Source organism: Rhipicephalus sanguineus, chromosome 5, assembly GCF_013339695.2.
Source record: "Rhipicephalus sanguineus isolate Rsan-2018 chromosome 5, BIME_Rsan_1.4, whole genome shotgun sequence".
Taxonomy (NCBI): domain Eukaryota; kingdom Metazoa; phylum Arthropoda; class Arachnida; order Ixodida; family Ixodidae; genus Rhipicephalus; species Rhipicephalus sanguineus.
In genome coordinates this window covers 143433420-143452235 of record NC_051180.1, presented here as the reverse complement: position 1 = coordinate 143452235, position 18816 = coordinate 143433420, and positions in this window count along the sequence as shown.

Here is an 18816-nt window from a genome sequence, read left to right as displayed (position 1 = left end):
ATGCATGTTCGACGCTGGAACATCCCCAATAGCGAACTCTGAGGAATTAAAAAGAAAAAAAAACAAATGAAATAAAGAACACTGTCTGTACGTATCGTGCATATGAGAGGGGACCAAAATGGCGGGAAATTCACAATTAGTTTAACTGCAGCCCGTTAGCGACGTGCGATTTTTTTTTTTTTTTTCAGTACTGATGGACCGCGACAAGCTACTCGAAGCTTGTCTTACTGACCTAATGTTTTCACAGCTGCTGTTTCTCTTATGTTGAGACCGTCGTCGGTCAATATCCCAATAAATACGGTGTACCAGCCTCGCCAGGGCTGCACTGCGGCGCAGCGCTTGCCGTCTCGGCGACCCGTCTGCGTGAAATGCAATCTCGGTTGGCACACATCATGGCCGACTGACGTGCCCCTTACACCGCGCCCTTAGAGTTGTCTAATGGGTGGACCACGTAATTGAAAATTTTTTGTCCTTCATACCGAAGATGCTTCGTACGGGGTAATTATAAAAGATGGGTGTATACGTGGTCGATGCCATCGTGCTTGCTCGTATATGCGGAGCGGGAAACGTGCCGTGTGCGGGAAACAATTATCGCCTGGCGTTGGAAGGGTAATTGGCCAATATTTTGTGAATGTGCGTTATATACCGGAGGGCCAGGAAGTGTGGATCAAAAAATCGCAAAAGACGCCGTATACGACTGGTCGATGGAAAAAATGACCGACGGGGCGGATAGAGGCACTCAAGATGATTAGTTCGACGACTGTTGGTGGACGTTTGTCTGCTGAAATCTATGTACCTTTGCTCATGCTGAATATGCAAGAGTAGTGCAAAGCAGGAAACTATTTCTTAATGTTATGGACTAGCTATTCATATAGTCGCAGTGAGTGCGAGAGGTACGGGGATCAATACCCTGCACCTCCACCAAAATGTCGCAAGAAGAAAGCAACCACAGAAGTAGACTTGTGTGTATACTAACAAGGGATATAAACAACAGTTTCATTTATTTCTTTTCATTAAAAATGGTATACTGAATATATGACAAAAGCGGTTGCGACAAAAATAAAGAGAGTGGTACAAGGTAGGTTAAAGAATCCGCAAGTTGTGTCTTCACGCTTTGTATACTATGCAGGTCCTTGGACTCATGGCTCCGGGACACCGCCCTGACCGTTCTGAGCGGAAGAAACCTTGAACGTATCTGCTTCCTCGCTTTACATGCGCACTTTGCAACAGGTTTTGAGTGTTTGCGTGCTGGTGCAAACAAGCAACAATATACAGGGATAAGAACTTGCCGAACGATGTTATGTAGAATGGTTTGCTTCACCGGAAAAAAAAAAGGAGTTGGTCGAACTATGCATATAATGTACGGCCAGACTAACGGGACATGGGGCTTATCTCTATTAAGGCAAAAAGTTTGCCAGCCAACCGCCCTCATTTCTACCTTTAACTAATCTATCTGCCCTCTGGCGTAGCCAGCTCCTTGCATATATATATGCATGTATCTCGGAAAGTACGAGACCCATGCCATCGTAATCGACCTCGATCTCCGTTTCTTTTGAAAGAGAGAACCTCTGTCCGTTCTCGGCGTCCTCACACGTCCTATACTCGGAACGGACAGCGAGGACTTGGCGAGGACTTGCCGCTGACAGCAGCACGTTTCGGCGATCCAGCGTATATAGTGCCCATCTTCTTCTTATTCTTCTTCGGCTGGAGGTCTCTCTATCACTTTGTGCGTGCTTCCACGAGGCTGCAGGGTCGGCTCCTCTCGACGGCACATAGACGACGACGACTCCTGGGCCCGGGGGGGCGTCTCGTTGCCACATCTGCGTAGCAGCATGTCCGCCATAGCCCACAGAAAGCCCGCGAAAGCCAAACGGGCCACGCCGCCGAACCAGCACACCACAAGTACGCACGCACACGGCGAAGCCATGAGCGCGGACCACTTTGAAAAGATTGAAAAGTCTCCGGAAAAAGGCGCGCCTTTCGCGATCCTTGTTTCTTTTCCCTCCTGTCTGCAACGTTGCAGCCGCCGCCATGAGAAGCCGCAGCAGGCACCAAGCAGCGCAAGCCAGCGGCCCTCGAGCAAACGTGCGGCGGCAGCTCAGGACGCACGGTCGGGGCCCAAGGTATTCCATCAATCCGTCTCGGCCGCGACCGTCTCCCCTTCCGCGCGCGCTGAGCTTGTTTTGAGTTTGTGCACGGCCCTCCTCCTCCTGCTGCACTGGTGTGTGCGTGCTGCTGCTTCTTCTGCGTAGTCTACACCACTCTCAGGGCTTTTTTGGGGGAACTTGTTTGTGTATTGCAATGCGGCCGTATGCGCCCCGAGCTCTGCTGGAGCGGCGCCTTTTTAAGTCCGTGTGGACGGCCCCTCGCGACGAACGCAGGAAAGAGACGTTGCATGCTCGCGACGCACGGAAACGGATTGCCTTGTGTTCACAGAGTTGCAGAAAGAGGCAACTTTGAGCTGGCAGACGCGCTTGCAAGCGCAGCGTAGAGCTAAACATTGCCTCCGTGGTTAAACGCTGCCTGTCTCGCATTCGTTTTACTTTGCATCCAGGGTTTGCTGCTAACCAAGTTTAACAGGAAGCAGGGAAGCGGGATGTCGGTAGTAACTCAACGGTAGCGGTGGGCGCATGCGCTTATCAACGCCGGCGCGGGCAGCGCAGAGACTACAACATTTACATGTGCGCAGTGTCCTGTATGCGTGCCCGTTGTTTATCACACACCCAACGGGAAAACCCGAAGACGTCGAAAATAACGGTGTTCTTGGGAGTTATCGTGAATGATTACAGTATACAACAACCGTTTCTAAATTGGTTTCGAAGATAACTGACCTCTCGGAGGGCCGTCAGCAGGTCTTTTTTCCGCGATACGGTAAATTTGCTGAGACCTGATTGACACTGCGAGGCACTGTGTAAACTTGGCTTTCCGGCACTGCGCGGATGCTTCCGCATTTTGTACCAGGTGAATGAAGCGATAACTAATTTGCGCCCTATCAGCGCTATGTTGAAACTATGGGTAGCTGAGAATGTTATCCTGTGATAGGGATACGTACCAGTGACTAGTCTCTCCTGAAGGCTCCATAAAATACACGACCGTGAATAACTCACACATTACCCTGCCAAGACAGCTGATCAGAGTGGACACATCTTTGAAGTTGTACAACATGACGATAACACTATTGGTGTAGTGGGACACGGCCAATTAAACACGCTAGCGGGACGAACATGTCAGGCAGTGTTCCTAAATGTGCATCACATTACTTCCTGCGATTGTGCTCACGGTTAATCACAATGCCATAAAGATCTCTGGGCTTTCACATTTCATTGTACCCTTTCGAAAAAATTACAGAGCCAAAAAAACAAAAAACAAAAGTATACTACTTTAGTGTCTCAATGAGGTGTAATCTCGCTCGGCCGATTTTCGCACACAGTGAAGGCCCTGGGTTAAGTCATGGAAGAAAGCCGGAGCCCGCTCCGTGGCTTCATTCACCTCCGCAACATATCCATGGCAGCCCACGCGCTTCTTGGTTCCTTCTTCACCTTTTTTTTTCTTTTTATTATTTTATGCGTCGTGCTTCTGGTCGCTGTATACTTTTCACGTATATCGCCGTTTCAAGCGCAAGAGGCTTCGGCGCTCTCTCGGGTCGTTTGCCGGGCGTCACAGAAAATACGTCAGACCGCAACATGGGCATCACATTAAATCCCACCATCGGCCGCGCGGGGACCCGCGCTGCGGAAGGAAGCAGCCCTGCAAGCGGGCCAAGCAAACAGGGGCCTCCCTTAAAAAAAAAAAAAAAAAAAAAAAAAAGAATAAATATGGCGGTATATGCAGCGGGGGTAAACATTCGCACATACACACATACATATATATACCAACACTGTCGTATATTCACGTAATGCGAGGGTTTCCACAAACTCTCTCCGGCTCTCTCGCTCGTCAGCACTCGGGCTGTTCATTTTTCGCCCGCTTTTATATTGCGAAGAACAGCGCGCTCTCATTTCTTTGTGTATACTTCTTAAATTTATGAAGAGAAAGTGCAGGACGCCAGCTTGCGTGGCTGGTTTTGTCGAAGCGCTGGGCTCTTAAAGGGCCGGGCCCTGCGACGTGTGTGTTCTGAGAAATTCTGACTGCATTTTAAAGTCTAGACGCTCTTTGGGGAAAAGTGCCAGGAGTTAAAGTATATAAGTAAAACAGAAAACAAATAGACAAGTGAAAGGAAACGTAGAGAAAGTATTTTTTTTTTATTTTTTCGATTCTCGCAAACCGTGGACTTTGTCGTCGAATTCGAAATAAACAACCAAGCATGCACGGAGAGACGAGGGACGTCAGTTTTGGTTGACGTCCTGCGCGTGTGGTGCGCTTGATATCGCACGTTTTCTTTAAAGTATATATGTGTTCTTATGGAAACGCTAAGAAGTTTGTTTATGTGGCATTCGGGTATTCTGCGCCTTACTTACGTCGCCTTGAAGCCTGCCCGTTCTGACGTTTCAGGAGGCAAGTTCAATGACAGGCTCGTCGCTCTATGCAGCGTATACAGCGGCTGCTGTACAAAAAATAAAGTGAATAAAGTAAGTCCTTGCCGAGAATAAAGCCAAGTTTAGGTTTTCTGGCGAAGAATAGAGCTTGAACTATATACGTGTGAGTACTTTATTAACTTCGGGGTCTGAAGAGTATTTGTATCTCAAAGGGAGGTTTTATTGATCATTAAAACGTTGTGTACCACAGAAAGGTGCAGAAAATTTGTTTCCTTCGACACATGAACACTTGACATTTACAGTTGTGGACAATATGTAAGGGAACACTGAAATCACCCTCAAGTGCGGCACAGTAGCTAGACGCAGTTGTCAAGCGCGATAGTATTGATGGCACTAGTGTTGTATAGCGGAAAGACTCCTCATGACAATCAGCACGTTAGCCTCACTGTCCGCACATCACGAGTTATCCTCGCTTTAAGAGGAACCCAGTATTCCCTTTAACATGACTGTATGTACATACGCGATCATTAAAACGGTGTGTACCACAGAAAGGTGCAGGAAATTAGTTTCCTTCGACACATGAACACTTGACATTTACAGTCGTGGACAATATGTAAGGGAACACTGAAATCACCTTCAAGTGCGGCACAGATAGCTATAGACGCAGTTGTCAAGCGCGATAGTATTGATGGCAGTTGTATAGCGGAAAGACTCCTCATGACAATCAGCACGTTAGCCTCACTGTCCGCACATCACGAGTTATCCTCGCTTTAAGAGGAACTCAGTATTCCCTTTAACATGACTACGCGTGTGTCTTGTCTGTGTTCAGAAAAAAAAAAGTATACAATCTGGAATGCTATCTATAGAGACAGGTAAGTTGTCTCTCGCCTGTTAGAGGGCAAAATATACAGGAATAGAAGAGGTGTGATTAGAGAAAATATCAGCGATTTGGAGCATTATGGACTATATTCTGGGAACGATATAGTACGCAGCTGTCCCTGACGAAGACAAAGGGAAAGCTCGCCAGTATATATCCTCATATACAGCCATGACAAATTAAGACAAGCGTTATTGTGCAATAACGCTTTCCTTCATTTTTTTTATCTGCAAACATTAAAATGGTGTGTACTGCACAGAGAGTCAGCAACTTAGTTTTGGCTTTGACACTTCGCCTTTGCAGACGTAAGGTGCCACGCTGCTAATCTCAAGGGCGCCGGTTCAATTGTCGGCCACCGCCATGATTGTCGGTCACGGGGGCTAAAATGCAAATAAATCCCGTGTGCTTAGATGGCTTAGATTAAGGTTCACATTAAAGAGCCATCTAAGGCTTTCGCCTAAATTAATCCCGAGGCCTCTCTTCACCGTGCTTCAAAATAATATCACCGTTTTTCACGGGAATTATTGAGGCGAAAGCCTTATAGATGCCCCATCATACTCGAAAATTGACCGTCGGCGTCGGCGTCAACCCACGTGATGCGAAAAATCGTCGTCACGTGATTACGTCATCATGACATCACAGATCGCCACAATTTGCGCCGTTATCATGACGTCACTGTGACGTCACATACCTTGGCGTCACGTGATGACATCATCTCATGACAGTGTCGATCGGTCAAAGGTGGGCCGATCACGGAGGCAGTGCAAAACCAGATGAGCTGCAGAAAGCCTTCGGAGGGGTGAGAAGGAAGAGAAGACGGCTTTCGCCTTCGAGTCGTCTCATAGGTGGATGCATAAGGGACCTTGTGAGATTTATTACTACAAGAGTAGGGCCACATTCCACTGCTGTAATGCGCAGGGCACCGTTCACACATATATTATCAACAACGCCAATGAAAATGCTTTAAATAATAACGTAAAAACCATCAGCAGAAAGAAGGAGAACGGCCTTGATAAGTGTCCCTCACCCACTACATAGACAAATCGATGTGGTATCACACGTAGTGCAACGTTAACCGATGGCACAGCGACGGTCGCATGCGAGGCAGACGCAGGCTCACAAGCTGGAATATTACAGGTAGACGTTTACTTTCAGTTCGCTCCGTTAATATACAGGCACGCGAAAAGAACAGAGGGGAATGGGAAACAAGCTTAGCGAAACATAACATACCGGAAGCCCGGATGACATGCGTAGCTGTCCACTTCAGCTGAGCCAAGGAATGTTAAGAAGGAACACTGCAGTGACAACAGACTCCAATTTAAACCATATCACAGCTTTTTAAAAAGGTTGCGTGTGCCATCGCTTCTGGAAAGCTTCCTTCCCTTCGGAATCCCATTGTTCGGATGAGTATTCCATTTTAATGGATACCACTTTTTGTATTGTGTGCATAAAAAAATGGGATACCATTAAGAGTGGTACGTATATACTCTGCAACTGTGTCATCGTGTATACGTGAAGTTTGCGTGTGGGGCTGCTCTCGTATGTTTAGAAGAAATAAAATGATTCGCATAATAGAGTACAACGTATACTCTACTATGGAAGGGCTGAACGTAGCTTTCTCTGATACACGGTTTCCTTATCAGGATTGGTTATCTGGTGTACTTATTAACTGAGCAACATTTGGAATAAACCGGGACTGTGGAGACAAGCCTCGTTGTGTTTGTTGCGCATGATATTTTTCACAAGCACATGGGATACTCAGACTGAAGCTCCATTTTCTGCAAGAATATCTCGTCCCTTCTGGCACGCAGCAGTGCAACTAAAGGCGCCACCGCTGTATTTCGTCTTCGGAGTACGCCTTTTCGTGAAATTGCAATCTATAGATGAGTAACACGTACAAGGTTGCTTATTTTCTTTCTTGAAAAAGGCTGCATATCGACGCCGCAGAGTGTGTGCGCGCGCGTGCCAGTGTGTGTGTGTGTGTGTGTGTGTGTGTGTGTGTGTGTGTGTGTGTGTGTGTGTGTGTGTTGATGGAAAGAAGGAATGTACTACATACCGCAGGCATGCGTGCGGTAGTTATTGCCTTACGATCTCTCAGAGTCCAGAAGGAGCGTATTGGCCAAGGGTCGGTTTCTTCGTATACCTCCCATAGGACGCGAAATTCAAACGCTCCGCCGACGCAAGCGCCGACAGCGCCGAGAGCGCTATTGAGTTACGCCCCTTGCAGAAGGCCGCCAAGCTCAAAGGACGATGACGTAGCGATTACGTTGCTTACGTCGTCAGGGCAACAGTAACAACAGCCGCTCGCCTCCACCCCCTCTTCCTCCCTCTCCGCGCGCCGTTTTCTTTCTATTTTTTTTGTGCGCTTGCTTTTCCTCCTCTCCCATGCCGCGCACCGTTTTTTATTTTGTACGCTTGCTTTTTCTCCTCTCCTATGCCCCGCGCCGGGATTTTTTTTTTTTTTTTGTTCGCGTGCGCTCGCGCGCGTGCTGTGCTTGGCCGCGCATTCGCGTTTGCCCGCAGCCAGCATGTGCTAGAGCATAAAGGATGAATCCACCTACAACATTTCTGTTACCTCTTTTTATTGTTCTGTTTCCGAAACTCAAGATTTGTATGTAATGGGGCACGATACAAGTTCAGGAGAAGAACAGAAGGGAAGAATTCACAGTGTGTGCATGACTAAACACAAAAGTTTATTATGACGACTAAAACTGCGCTAAAAACACAAAGACAAAGACGAGGAAAACAGGACTCGCGCAGACTCACAACTAAACGTTTAATGTTTGAAGGATGACATATATACACAGTCAACACTTGATGAAATAAGATCATTGGACACAGATATGTCTACGTCACAAAGTGGCACCTAAATATTTCAGCTCACAATCGGCAAGTGATATGGAAGGTTCACTTATGCACCCCCGTGTAGTGTATATATGTCATCCTTCAAACATTAAACGTTCAGTTGTGAGTCTGCGCGAGTCCTGTTTTCCTCGTCTTTGTCTCTGTGTTTTTAGCGCAGTTTTAGTCGTCATAGTGAATCTTAACGAACTAATAATAATAATATCTGGGGTTTAACGTCCCAAAACCACGATATGATTATGAGAGACGCCGTAGTGGAGAACTCCGGAAATTTCGACCACCTGGGGTTCTTTAACGTGCACCTAAATCTAAGTACACGGGCCTCAGACATTTTCGCCTCCATCGAAAATGCAGCCGCCGCGGCCGGGATTCGATCCCGCGACCTTCGGGTCAGCAGTCGAGCGCCATAACCACTAGACCACCGTGGCGGGGCTTAACGAACTACCCGACTTGGTGCTCTACAAAAGTTTATTGTAAATTTAGAAATTAAAAAATCGAACACATTGAAAAGTGTAGGCCCTTTGACGTACACACATATAAGAAACACGATTTTCATTTGGTGCAATACCGAGCAAAGTGCAGAGGAGCCCTTGACGAGAGGTAATCATGTAGTTTAAAGAAATATCAGTGCATGACAAAAACATAACGAAGCGCAAAATATGTAATTATGAAATAATCTTGCAATGATTTACTTATTAACCGTTGAAATGATACGAAACACAAAACAACCACTTACATAATTGCTCAGATTTTGCACAAATATACATGAAATGCTGGACACCTTCACCAGATAAACAAAATGAAAAAGATAAGATTTAGCACAGTAAGTAGTACATTGCGCTAAAAAGAGCAAGACACAATATATGGTACTTGAACGCTACTTGAAAGTTAGTTGGTGGCAACGGGATGCAGGCCATGGTCAGTTTATGCAGCAGCACATGACATTCGAAGAAAAGCGTATTACTCAACGACCAGGTGAAATAAGCCTATACGCAGCTTTTCTTTCACCGCGAATATAATGCCTAGCTGAATATAACGCCACTGAAGGGAGGACGTCATGTTGAGTACACTGAGCACTTCACTGTGATAAACACAACAGTAAAATTCTGCATATAGGACATGTCTCATGCCTACACATGAATCCTTAGAGCGGTTTTTCCATAGGCAATAACGGAGACAATATATAAACACACAAACTACTTCTTCAACCGTAAGTACATAGCATATTCACGCACCGAGAAGCACTGGGGGCAGGGTAGAAAGCTGGTCCACTTGAGTTGCGGATCGAGACTTCGCAGAGCGCTGATTCTACAGCTGTTAACCCCTCCTTGGGCAAACGCATCAGTTCTTGCCTTCTCGAATACTCCGAAAACGTTTCCGTCCTGAAATAAAGCAATTGAAAACTATTAATTCCAACGATACAAATTACGCAGTCGCATGAGGCAAACGTAGTTCGTCGTCTCGGCTCAGTGCAAGCTGCGATACATTAGGCAGTTTCAGAATAGCGTACGCTATTTTAGCGTTTGCGGCTCGCTATTTCCGTCACTACGGGAGCCCGCAAGCGGTTAGCGTACGACGCATGACAGTTGCGCGAAAAGCCAACGCAAAGCTTTTCGTACGCTATTCTAAAACTGCCTATTGAGTCTCAGGAACGCGTATTTAAATGATGGCGAGTGATAAACAGGCAAAAAAAGCAAAACGCACTTCCATCACGCAGTTCTGTCATAGACGCAAAAGTCTCAAGTTCTTTAATTTCATTCCTTCTAGGAACAGCGATATTAACTGCAACATCGTGCTTTTCACGATTCAGCCGTAATTAAAAAAAACAATAACTTTGTTGTCCAACTGCAATTCGTAAATGTGTGGCTGCGAACGCAAGCCGCATGCTCACCTTTAGTTTTTCGGAACCTCGAAGAATCTTGCGGAACTCGGCCGGTCTTGAAGTATCCGTGCACCGTTCCATAATGTACGAATGGTGCGTGCCGTTAACCACCACGGCGGCAAGAGCGCACAACACGCAAACACCACGAAAACTCCACACGCCGGCCAAAGCTCGCTTCATGTAACGGAACATCACGACCACTCCGATAAGTCTCAAGAGCGAACAATGACCCGCTAACCACAACGGGAGACTAGCAGGTGTCCGCCAAGCATAGCCTCCCTGCACGGCCAGCCTGGTGCCCGCTCTCAGCACTCGCTTCATGCTACAACGGAACTTTCGAGGAATTCAAAACTAGCGTCGCGGCGCGCGCGCGGCCTCCGCGGCCGGCGCGGGGTGCACGGCTTTGCCGGCACGGCGCCAGGCTGCCATTGGCTGCTTTAATTTTGAATCTCCATGAACATAGCGCCAATTTCACCTTCAGTTACGGAACCTTTTAAAAGGCCGCCGAACTAGCAAATTATTCAAGATGGTGTCGGTGACGTCATCATGACGTAATTCTTTGGGACGCCGGAGCGGCAGTGTTTCCGGGTATTGTATTGGCCTCGAGGCCCACCACTGGAAACGCCGGCGCCACCGTCGCCGTGACGTGCTTGGCAGGATCACGTGGTCTCAGCGGCCACGTCGGCTGCTTGTGGCACACTGCTGCGTGCTTTGAAAACGAGTTTCAAGTCCCACATGCGCTGCGGTCTGTTCAAATTCGGAAGCTTTCTCTCATTTTCTACTCAACTGAAACCATTGTAATAGAGTGGCTGCCTCCGAAGGCGACGAACATGGGGCTCTACCGCTCGGTGCCGCAGTGCCGTGCTTACGCAAAGGAGCCCAGTGTCAGCCTGCACTGGTAACCGCGGGACAAGAAACAGCGTGAAGCATGGGTTGTAAGGCTAAGAACAAGCAAGTAGCCATCGGCTACGAGTCTTGTGTACAACAAGCACTTCCGCGACGAAGACATTTGTTACTGCGTCGGGCCTGCGATGTTCGGTGAGTAGCAGACAGCGCGCACTGAGACGATGGCTCGCGCTCGCTTCCCGCCGGCAAATGATGCTTATCTGCCACAGGATGGTAAAAGCGCTACCTTTTACCACGTGCGATGCCATATCAGAACTCTCCAACGCGACCTTTTGATCGTCGGCCCCGTGCTCAGCGTCCACAAAATCGGCTGCAGATGCGCAAGTCATTGTTTAGATACGTTGAATTAAAAAACGCACAGGGTCCCTTATGAATTCGTGAAAGATGACTAGAAGGCGAAAGCCATCTTCTTCTTGTCAGTCGATGTACTGATTCTCCCGCGCCCCCCTCCAAAAGCGTTCTGCACCTAACGCGGTTTTGCACGGCCTGCGTGACCGATCACGGAGGCAATGCAAAGCGACCATGACGTGTGAATACGTCATCATGTGACGTCACATTATATGACGCCATAATGACGCTACATATTTTGGCGATCTGTGACGTCATGATGACGTCATATGATGACACCATCACGTGACGATTATTTTTTGCATCACTCGTGTTGACGCCGCCGACGCGGGACGCCGACGGGCAATCTTCCCATTTAATGAGGCATGCATTGCTTCATAAGCTACATAAATTTTGCATTGCCTCCGTGATCGGCCCACCGGCCAACCCCATGTATTTTTTTGGAGCCTCATTTATTTACGTGGGAAAGATGCCACCCTGTTGGCGTTAGACCCGACACTGTTGCCAAAATTGCTCGGGTACACGCCAAATAATTACTATCCTGTTTTGCGGCTGCTGGTTGCTGCAATACCTTCTATTTTATTCACCGCTATTTCAAGTTCGTGTGGGTCCTAGTTCACAGCCGACGTTTGCAGAACAAGTCCGGCAAGCGTTACTGTATCTTCTTTCTTTTCCTAGGCGTCGCATGCTACTGCATGCTCGGTCTCGTAGACTGGTTCTCCTTCCACCAGCAATCTCGAAGTGGTGAAGCTTTGGTCTATGAATTTGTTGATGACAGAGAGCGGCAAGTTCACTGGAATGCGAACGGAACGATAATTAAGGAGCATTAAAAAAGGGCGTCGCATTTGCTCACGTTTTGTGTGAGCACCAAACGAAACGAATGCGCTGAATACAGAAACAGAAGCAGCGGCATTTGCCCGCTGAGAAGACCGATCAATGCGCAGTGCGAGACAACTTGTCAAATGACATTGAAACGTACCCGAATTTAGACCGAAAAAGAAAAAAAAAACACTGAATCGTCGGGACGGCAGATCACAAAGTTGCCATGCGCACCAAACCCGCAGTTGTAAGGAAATTGTTTTTGAACTGCTCTGATAGCGTCCGCGCAACAGTAGTTGTTTGTTTACTCACAAATTCTCATATTTTGCAGCCTAAAGTTCACAGCACGGTGCCAAAACGCGCTCGTATAGCAAAAGCGAAACCATCAGTACGAACATACATGCAGACGCTCATACATGCAGAGGCACCGTCAGTCGTCGCTAACCCGTGCGATCGCTGGCTTGAGGCTTCTTTCTGTTATGCTCCGTTTGGTTATACAGGCAGTCTACTCTAACGAGATATTTCACACAGTTTGCACTCAGCGAGTGACTACCTTTCACGCAAGAAGCCGGTTCAGGGGTCTCCAACGCTGTGACCGCGTGAAGCGGGTGCTCGGTTTTCTGCAAAGAGACAGCGACTGTAGACTATCTTGTGCTTTCACTTCGTCGAAAATGATTATTTTGACAGTAAAGAGCACAGTTCCTTTCGAAAGTACTTACAGAAATGCCCTGTAGGGATTCCGCGAGGTGTTTTTGCAGAGCGCCGACAGCAAAACCTATAGGGAGCGCGCCGGCGGTATCCTGCCTCACGGCCGGGCTAGACCGCACGCGCGCGCGTGCCTGCCTAGCACGCAATCGAGGAGCGTCCGATAGAGGGCGACTCTGTAACTCCTCGAGGCCAATATTTGCGAACGGCAACTGACGCGAACGCCGCATCCTGACAGTATATTGAAGTTCCTCGTGTACGATGGTGATGATGAGGGCACGCTGATCGCAACATGAGAATGCGGCAAAGTCCGTCACACCATTGGCATGCAGTAATGGTGGCACAACTGTAAGTTAGGTTTTTTTTTATACAACTATACAGATAATATAATGCAAGTGGTTGAATCCGTTCAAAATGTGGTAGACTATTGCTGCGTGAATCACGTTATACTACTGAACGCTGGGAAAGAGCTCTAAATACTCTTTTTCAATAGCGTGCGAAACTGGTCTTTGTAGATCTTCATAGCAGCGCAACACAGGACAGGTGCTGTTTGCCTTATAGCTTTGGAGGTGGTCAGCCAGCCTCCTTGTGATGATAACAAGTTGACCAAAAAAGTGCAAGATATGTGGCGTTTCTGCTGTAGAAATGGGAACCAAACGGTGATTTTCTTTTCGTATATATAGTTGAGGAATTATATTTTCCCGTCGATGACGAAATAAAAACCGATGTTCAGCAACAACTGCGCTCAGGTGCAGTTGTTCCTCTAAATGTAAGATCTAAATAAGATCTAAATGTAATCACCGTGAAATCCGGCGAAGACCTGTAGATCACACGCGACGATACTGCCGATAGGTCAAGCCACTATGCATGAGATTGCCGGTGCGCTAACGTTAGGGGTGCATCAAGGAGATAAAAAAAAAATTCTCCTTGGGGTACATTGACCTATTGCAGAGTCCAACATTGCAATGGCACAAAAAAGTGCACTCGGCAACCTCAGCGTGCCTTCATACAGAACAGGATGCTGGAACCAGTGTCCATATCCTTCAATTCGAAGGCGAAATGAAACCGATCGCATTTATTAGGTCAGGTCGCACACGTTGCTTGTAGGAAAATTTCGTGGAATGCGCGCATATGATTATTATTATTTTTATGCACATAACTAGCGCGCACTCTGGGTGTGTTCCAGTACTCACCGTCGACGGCTAAACAGACAGCTGAGCGGCCAGCGGCCATCTTAAGTGTCATTCCAATTATGACGAAGCTGGCAAAATAGCCGCAACATCGAAGCTGAAAACGATGCAGCCTTATTACCGTGTATATACTATCCATAGAAGTTGGCGGCCGAGCAGAATGCTTGGAATTCGCCGGGAAGGTATATCCTGCTCACTGCAGGGAAGGCAGTCACGCTTTACCACGCGACTTAAGCTCAGCTATGTGGATTCAACGAGGCCATAGCGCTGAAAAGACATGGACAAAGGAAAGCGACAGGGCGTACGCCAAAATGCCCCTGTCTTTTCAGTGCTATGGCCTCATTCAATGTACCGAACCAGGGGAAAGAAGTCTTGCTTAGGAGGCTTAGGGTAGGGGTGGCCCTTACCCCGGCTGTTATCTCAACATGGAACTGGTCGCATTTATACCAGTGGGTGCTACATGCCCGTACTGTTCTGTTCCGGTGATGCCAGCAGATGCATGCCACCTTATATGGACATGCCAAGGGTTACAGTCGGAACGCTCCCGTCATCTCCTGCAAGCTGGCCTTCGCTACTGTGACACAAATAGTTATGACCGATGGATACATGACAACACATTCCACAAGACACTTCTTCACTTCATACGCCGGCCTAATACCGGCCTAACGGCACACATTTAGGGTAAGGCGGGGCAAAACGCGACAGAAGTTTGAAAACAGTGAATATCTTTTTTCTTTCAGTCGTTACCATAAAATGTCAACACAGGAACTTTCTTTTGAGTACAAGGTATGTGCTACATAAATATAGCCATGCTGCGACTGTTGAAAATATTATTTTAAAAAGAATTAAAAAATGCACCACATGTCTCATTTTGCCCCAACCTGCGGGGAAAAACGAGACGCTGCGTGAGGCAAAACGAGACAGCGTGAAAAAATTTTATCATTTCAGTTCTTGCAGTAGAAGCACTTCAAATTCACTCCGTGGGTCACCACACAGTCTTTATGCGCCCAGTCTTTGCACTCCACGCATTGAATCCGCACAGAACCCGGCGCTGTGCTGCTCCGAAACTCCTGAAAAGCGTTCAGTGCTTTTTTCATGTCGTTTTCCTCCCAGGAAACTCTAGATGATATTCTCTTGTACGCCCGCACCATCCTTAACAAAAAAATATCGTATATAATGAGCGTAAATAAATGGTTCACTTAATAAGGCACTCTCTAAGGCAATTCAATGCATTTTTGTATTTAAAAAAATTCCCCCTTTGGCCCACGGCACCAAATGAACTAAACTTTTCGTGGCGTGTAGGTCGTAGTATAAAGTAACAACATAAATACTTACGTTGTTGTACTGATGCGTAGTAGCTTCATGCACGGATCCGAAAATTTGGCCGAGCAGAATTTCGCCCCTTTTTGGCGGGTCGCGAGCACACTGACATCAGCCGCGCAATTTTTCCCGCGCGAACGTTGTGAGCAATCATCAACATTTACACATAAAATGTCGAAAACTACCGGCACCTATATTACTGAAATAGAGAAGCAAAGAAAATGTACTTTTATGTATTAGCTTTAGAGGGCAGCAAAGTAAAAATGTCGCGTTTTGCCCCGCCTTACCCAGTACAAATATACACAGCAAATATTATGTCTTAAGGGCAAGTCTATGTCGCAAATAATAAAAAAAAAAACTAGCTGTGTGGGTTTTTTTTCTCAATGCAGCATGAGCAGAACAGCGAGAGGCCACGGTGATGACCGTATCCTGCGAAGACGCATGAAGACTGTAAAGTCCTGTAATCTGACGCAATAGGCATGTATGTTGCTCTGGAGATATTCACGTACAAATTACTTCGATTGCAGATGAGTTAATTGATAATTTAATTATTGTCGTAAGAAGGTCCTAATCTAAAGGTAAGACTTGAACACTATTTTTATTCGGTTTTGGCTGCCCTGACTTGCTAAAGGAACATACTGCTCAGTACAATAGCTGAAGAACTGCATGATCAAGGAACAAGCAACTGATCACCGTTTGCTGATCCTAAAACTATGACTACTTTCCTCCAAGTACCAAATCCTTTGCTGAAAATTTGCTAAGGAGAGCATACAAGGATCAGTTTTCTCTGTTATTAAGAACTGTCGCTATTTAAGCATTCGGGGGGTTCGTACAATAAATGCGGAATCGACACATGCACAAAGAAACTTGGAGGACGCTTGAGCTTCGCCTTCAAGAGTAGAACGCGATAGCGTAATCGGGCCCCGGGCGCATCGCCTTCTCAGTTGCTAGTGTGGCTTCCGTTCTCGGTGCATGTCTCAACCGTGCCGTAAGGAAACAAATCACTGTATGTGCAACATTGGCAGTATCAAGCTATCCTAGAAAGCCTACTGCAAGTACAATTGTTAAGTGCCGACTACGCGATGATTATTCCGTTTGCGAATCAGCTAAGGGCCCACTACGCGTCCGTGCGGCAACACGCGAACCTACGCGGCTGCTCACTTTGTTTATGCCTTTCCTGATGATGATGATTAAATATGTCTGAGCGTTTTGCAATGGGTGGGCGTTTAAAACACCCACTCGTGGCGCATTCCACATGTTCTGACGCCTGGCGCGATTCTACGCTTCTGCCACGCAATATTAACTGCGTTAAGGAGACTCCCCCCACTACGTGACATTCATATAGTGTTTTTTCCCAAAGCAGTTTCAAGCATTGGCGTGGCTCTGTGGTAACACCTGCTTGCCACGCAGACAGCCTGGGTTCTATTCTCACTCAAACCGAAGATTTTTATTATTTATTTTATCTGCATCTTTCTCGATTTTTCGGTCAGGGACAAGATGGTGATTTCTCGCTCACAACCAACGACGGCGGCGCCGAAATTTATGCGAAACGAGCTCTTTAACGCTTTCGCGTTAAAATATTGGCCAGGGGTATCTGTGTTCTTGCTTCCGCTCTTTCACCTTCCCGACGTAAAAGCGCGTGGCGCTTCGGTATCTAAAGTGCAAGGACGTCTGTCGGCTCGACTGCACGGTGTTCGAGTTCTGCAGCAAAACGGGACGCACGGAGACCAATGCCAATTCTCGAATCGAGCAAGAACAGTTTGCTGAGCTTTTTACCTGTCCGTTATAACGTTGGCCGCAAGGTCTACTCGCTACGTGGCTTTAAAATCCGGCTCACGCATTACGCGACTCGAATGTTTGCCAAAGCTGTGCCCACACCACGGATAAGGATCCAGCGCGCGCTTCATGCTGTCACCTCTTTCCGCGTAACCACTCCTTTTTTGTCCTATATATTCGAACGCCGCACAAGCTGTGGTATCTGAAAGTAATCCCTCAAGCGTCCCCATTTCGCGGTTCTTTTATTGGTTTGCATATCATATGGCACGGAGCCGTTATTTCCAAGCTGCCGTCTTCCGAGTTCATGAGTGTGCGCGTGTGTGAGTGTGTGTGTTCGGGCGCGCGATGTACGCGAGGGCTCCATGGGCCCAAATCAATTACCTGTGTTATATTGCTTCCTCAATCGTTCTTGCTGGGAGCGAGCTTTCTCGATGCATGTTGCCGCTGCGCCGTGACGATTACGGATTGCGCCGCGGCTACTTGGGTGTTCCAGATCGTTAAAGGCCGTGTCGTTGATCGCTTGGCTGTTAGCTTTATGGGCGGAGATCTCACGCATCTGACATTGGTGCTGTCTACTTATACTCACCCCCTGCACAGCGTCGTAACGTCTACTCGTTGGTCGAGCGATGATGTAGAGCCTGGAAAGTATTACCAGGATTTAGGAAACCTTGAGTCGATGTGTTCAATTAAGGGCCTTTTTGTATGAGCGATCACTAACGCTATGAAGGAAAGTGGAAAGAGACCGCAGTAAGGCACAAGTGTAAAAAAAAATGATAATATATGGATGGGTTTTCTTACGTTTGTTGCGCAAGATTTTAGATATTTTAATTAAGCGCTCGCTTGCACGCGAGCGTTTGAGCGAGCGCCGCGCTATCCAGATATTTCAGCAAAAAAAGAGATTAATCTGCAACGTTTAAAGTTTCCGAATGTCGTAACTAAGAAGGGAAAAGAAAGACAACGTGCTCTCCGCGTATGTGGCGACGTGGAAACGTTAAAAGAAAAACAAAATGCCGCCATACGTCATTGTTTCTTTCGGTCTTAACTCATTTATTCCGACGGAAATGAAGATGATGATAATTGTGGTGGTCATGCATGGTGGATGTGGTGGAAGTGGGGGTGGTGGCAATTTCAAGAATGACGCAATCAAAATGCGCCCGATATACATCATGACACAGCACATTTATCCTATAGCAAAAAGAAAAAAATAAATGAAGACACTAAAGATATATAACTATATTGTAAATCAAACGAAATAGCGTTTGTGTGTACGCTTTATCACGCGTACAAGAACGCGCAATGAAGCGTATATTGGCTACTTCGCATATATATGTTTCTTGGTAGCACATTGCCAATGTTGCAGAAGTTGGCGAATAATTTTTGTTGGCGCTGACAATCTCGGAGACTCTCGCAGAGTTCCGTTTGATGGAAAGGACGTCATTGGAACATGTCAGTAATAATAATAATAATAATAATAATAATAATAATAATAATAATAATAATAATAATAATAATAATAATAATAATAATAATAATAATAATAATAATAATAATAATATCTGGGGTTTTACGTCCCAAAACCACGATATGATTATGAAGGACGCCGTATAGTGGAGGGCTCCGGAAATTTCGACTATCTGGTGTTCTTTAACGTGCGCT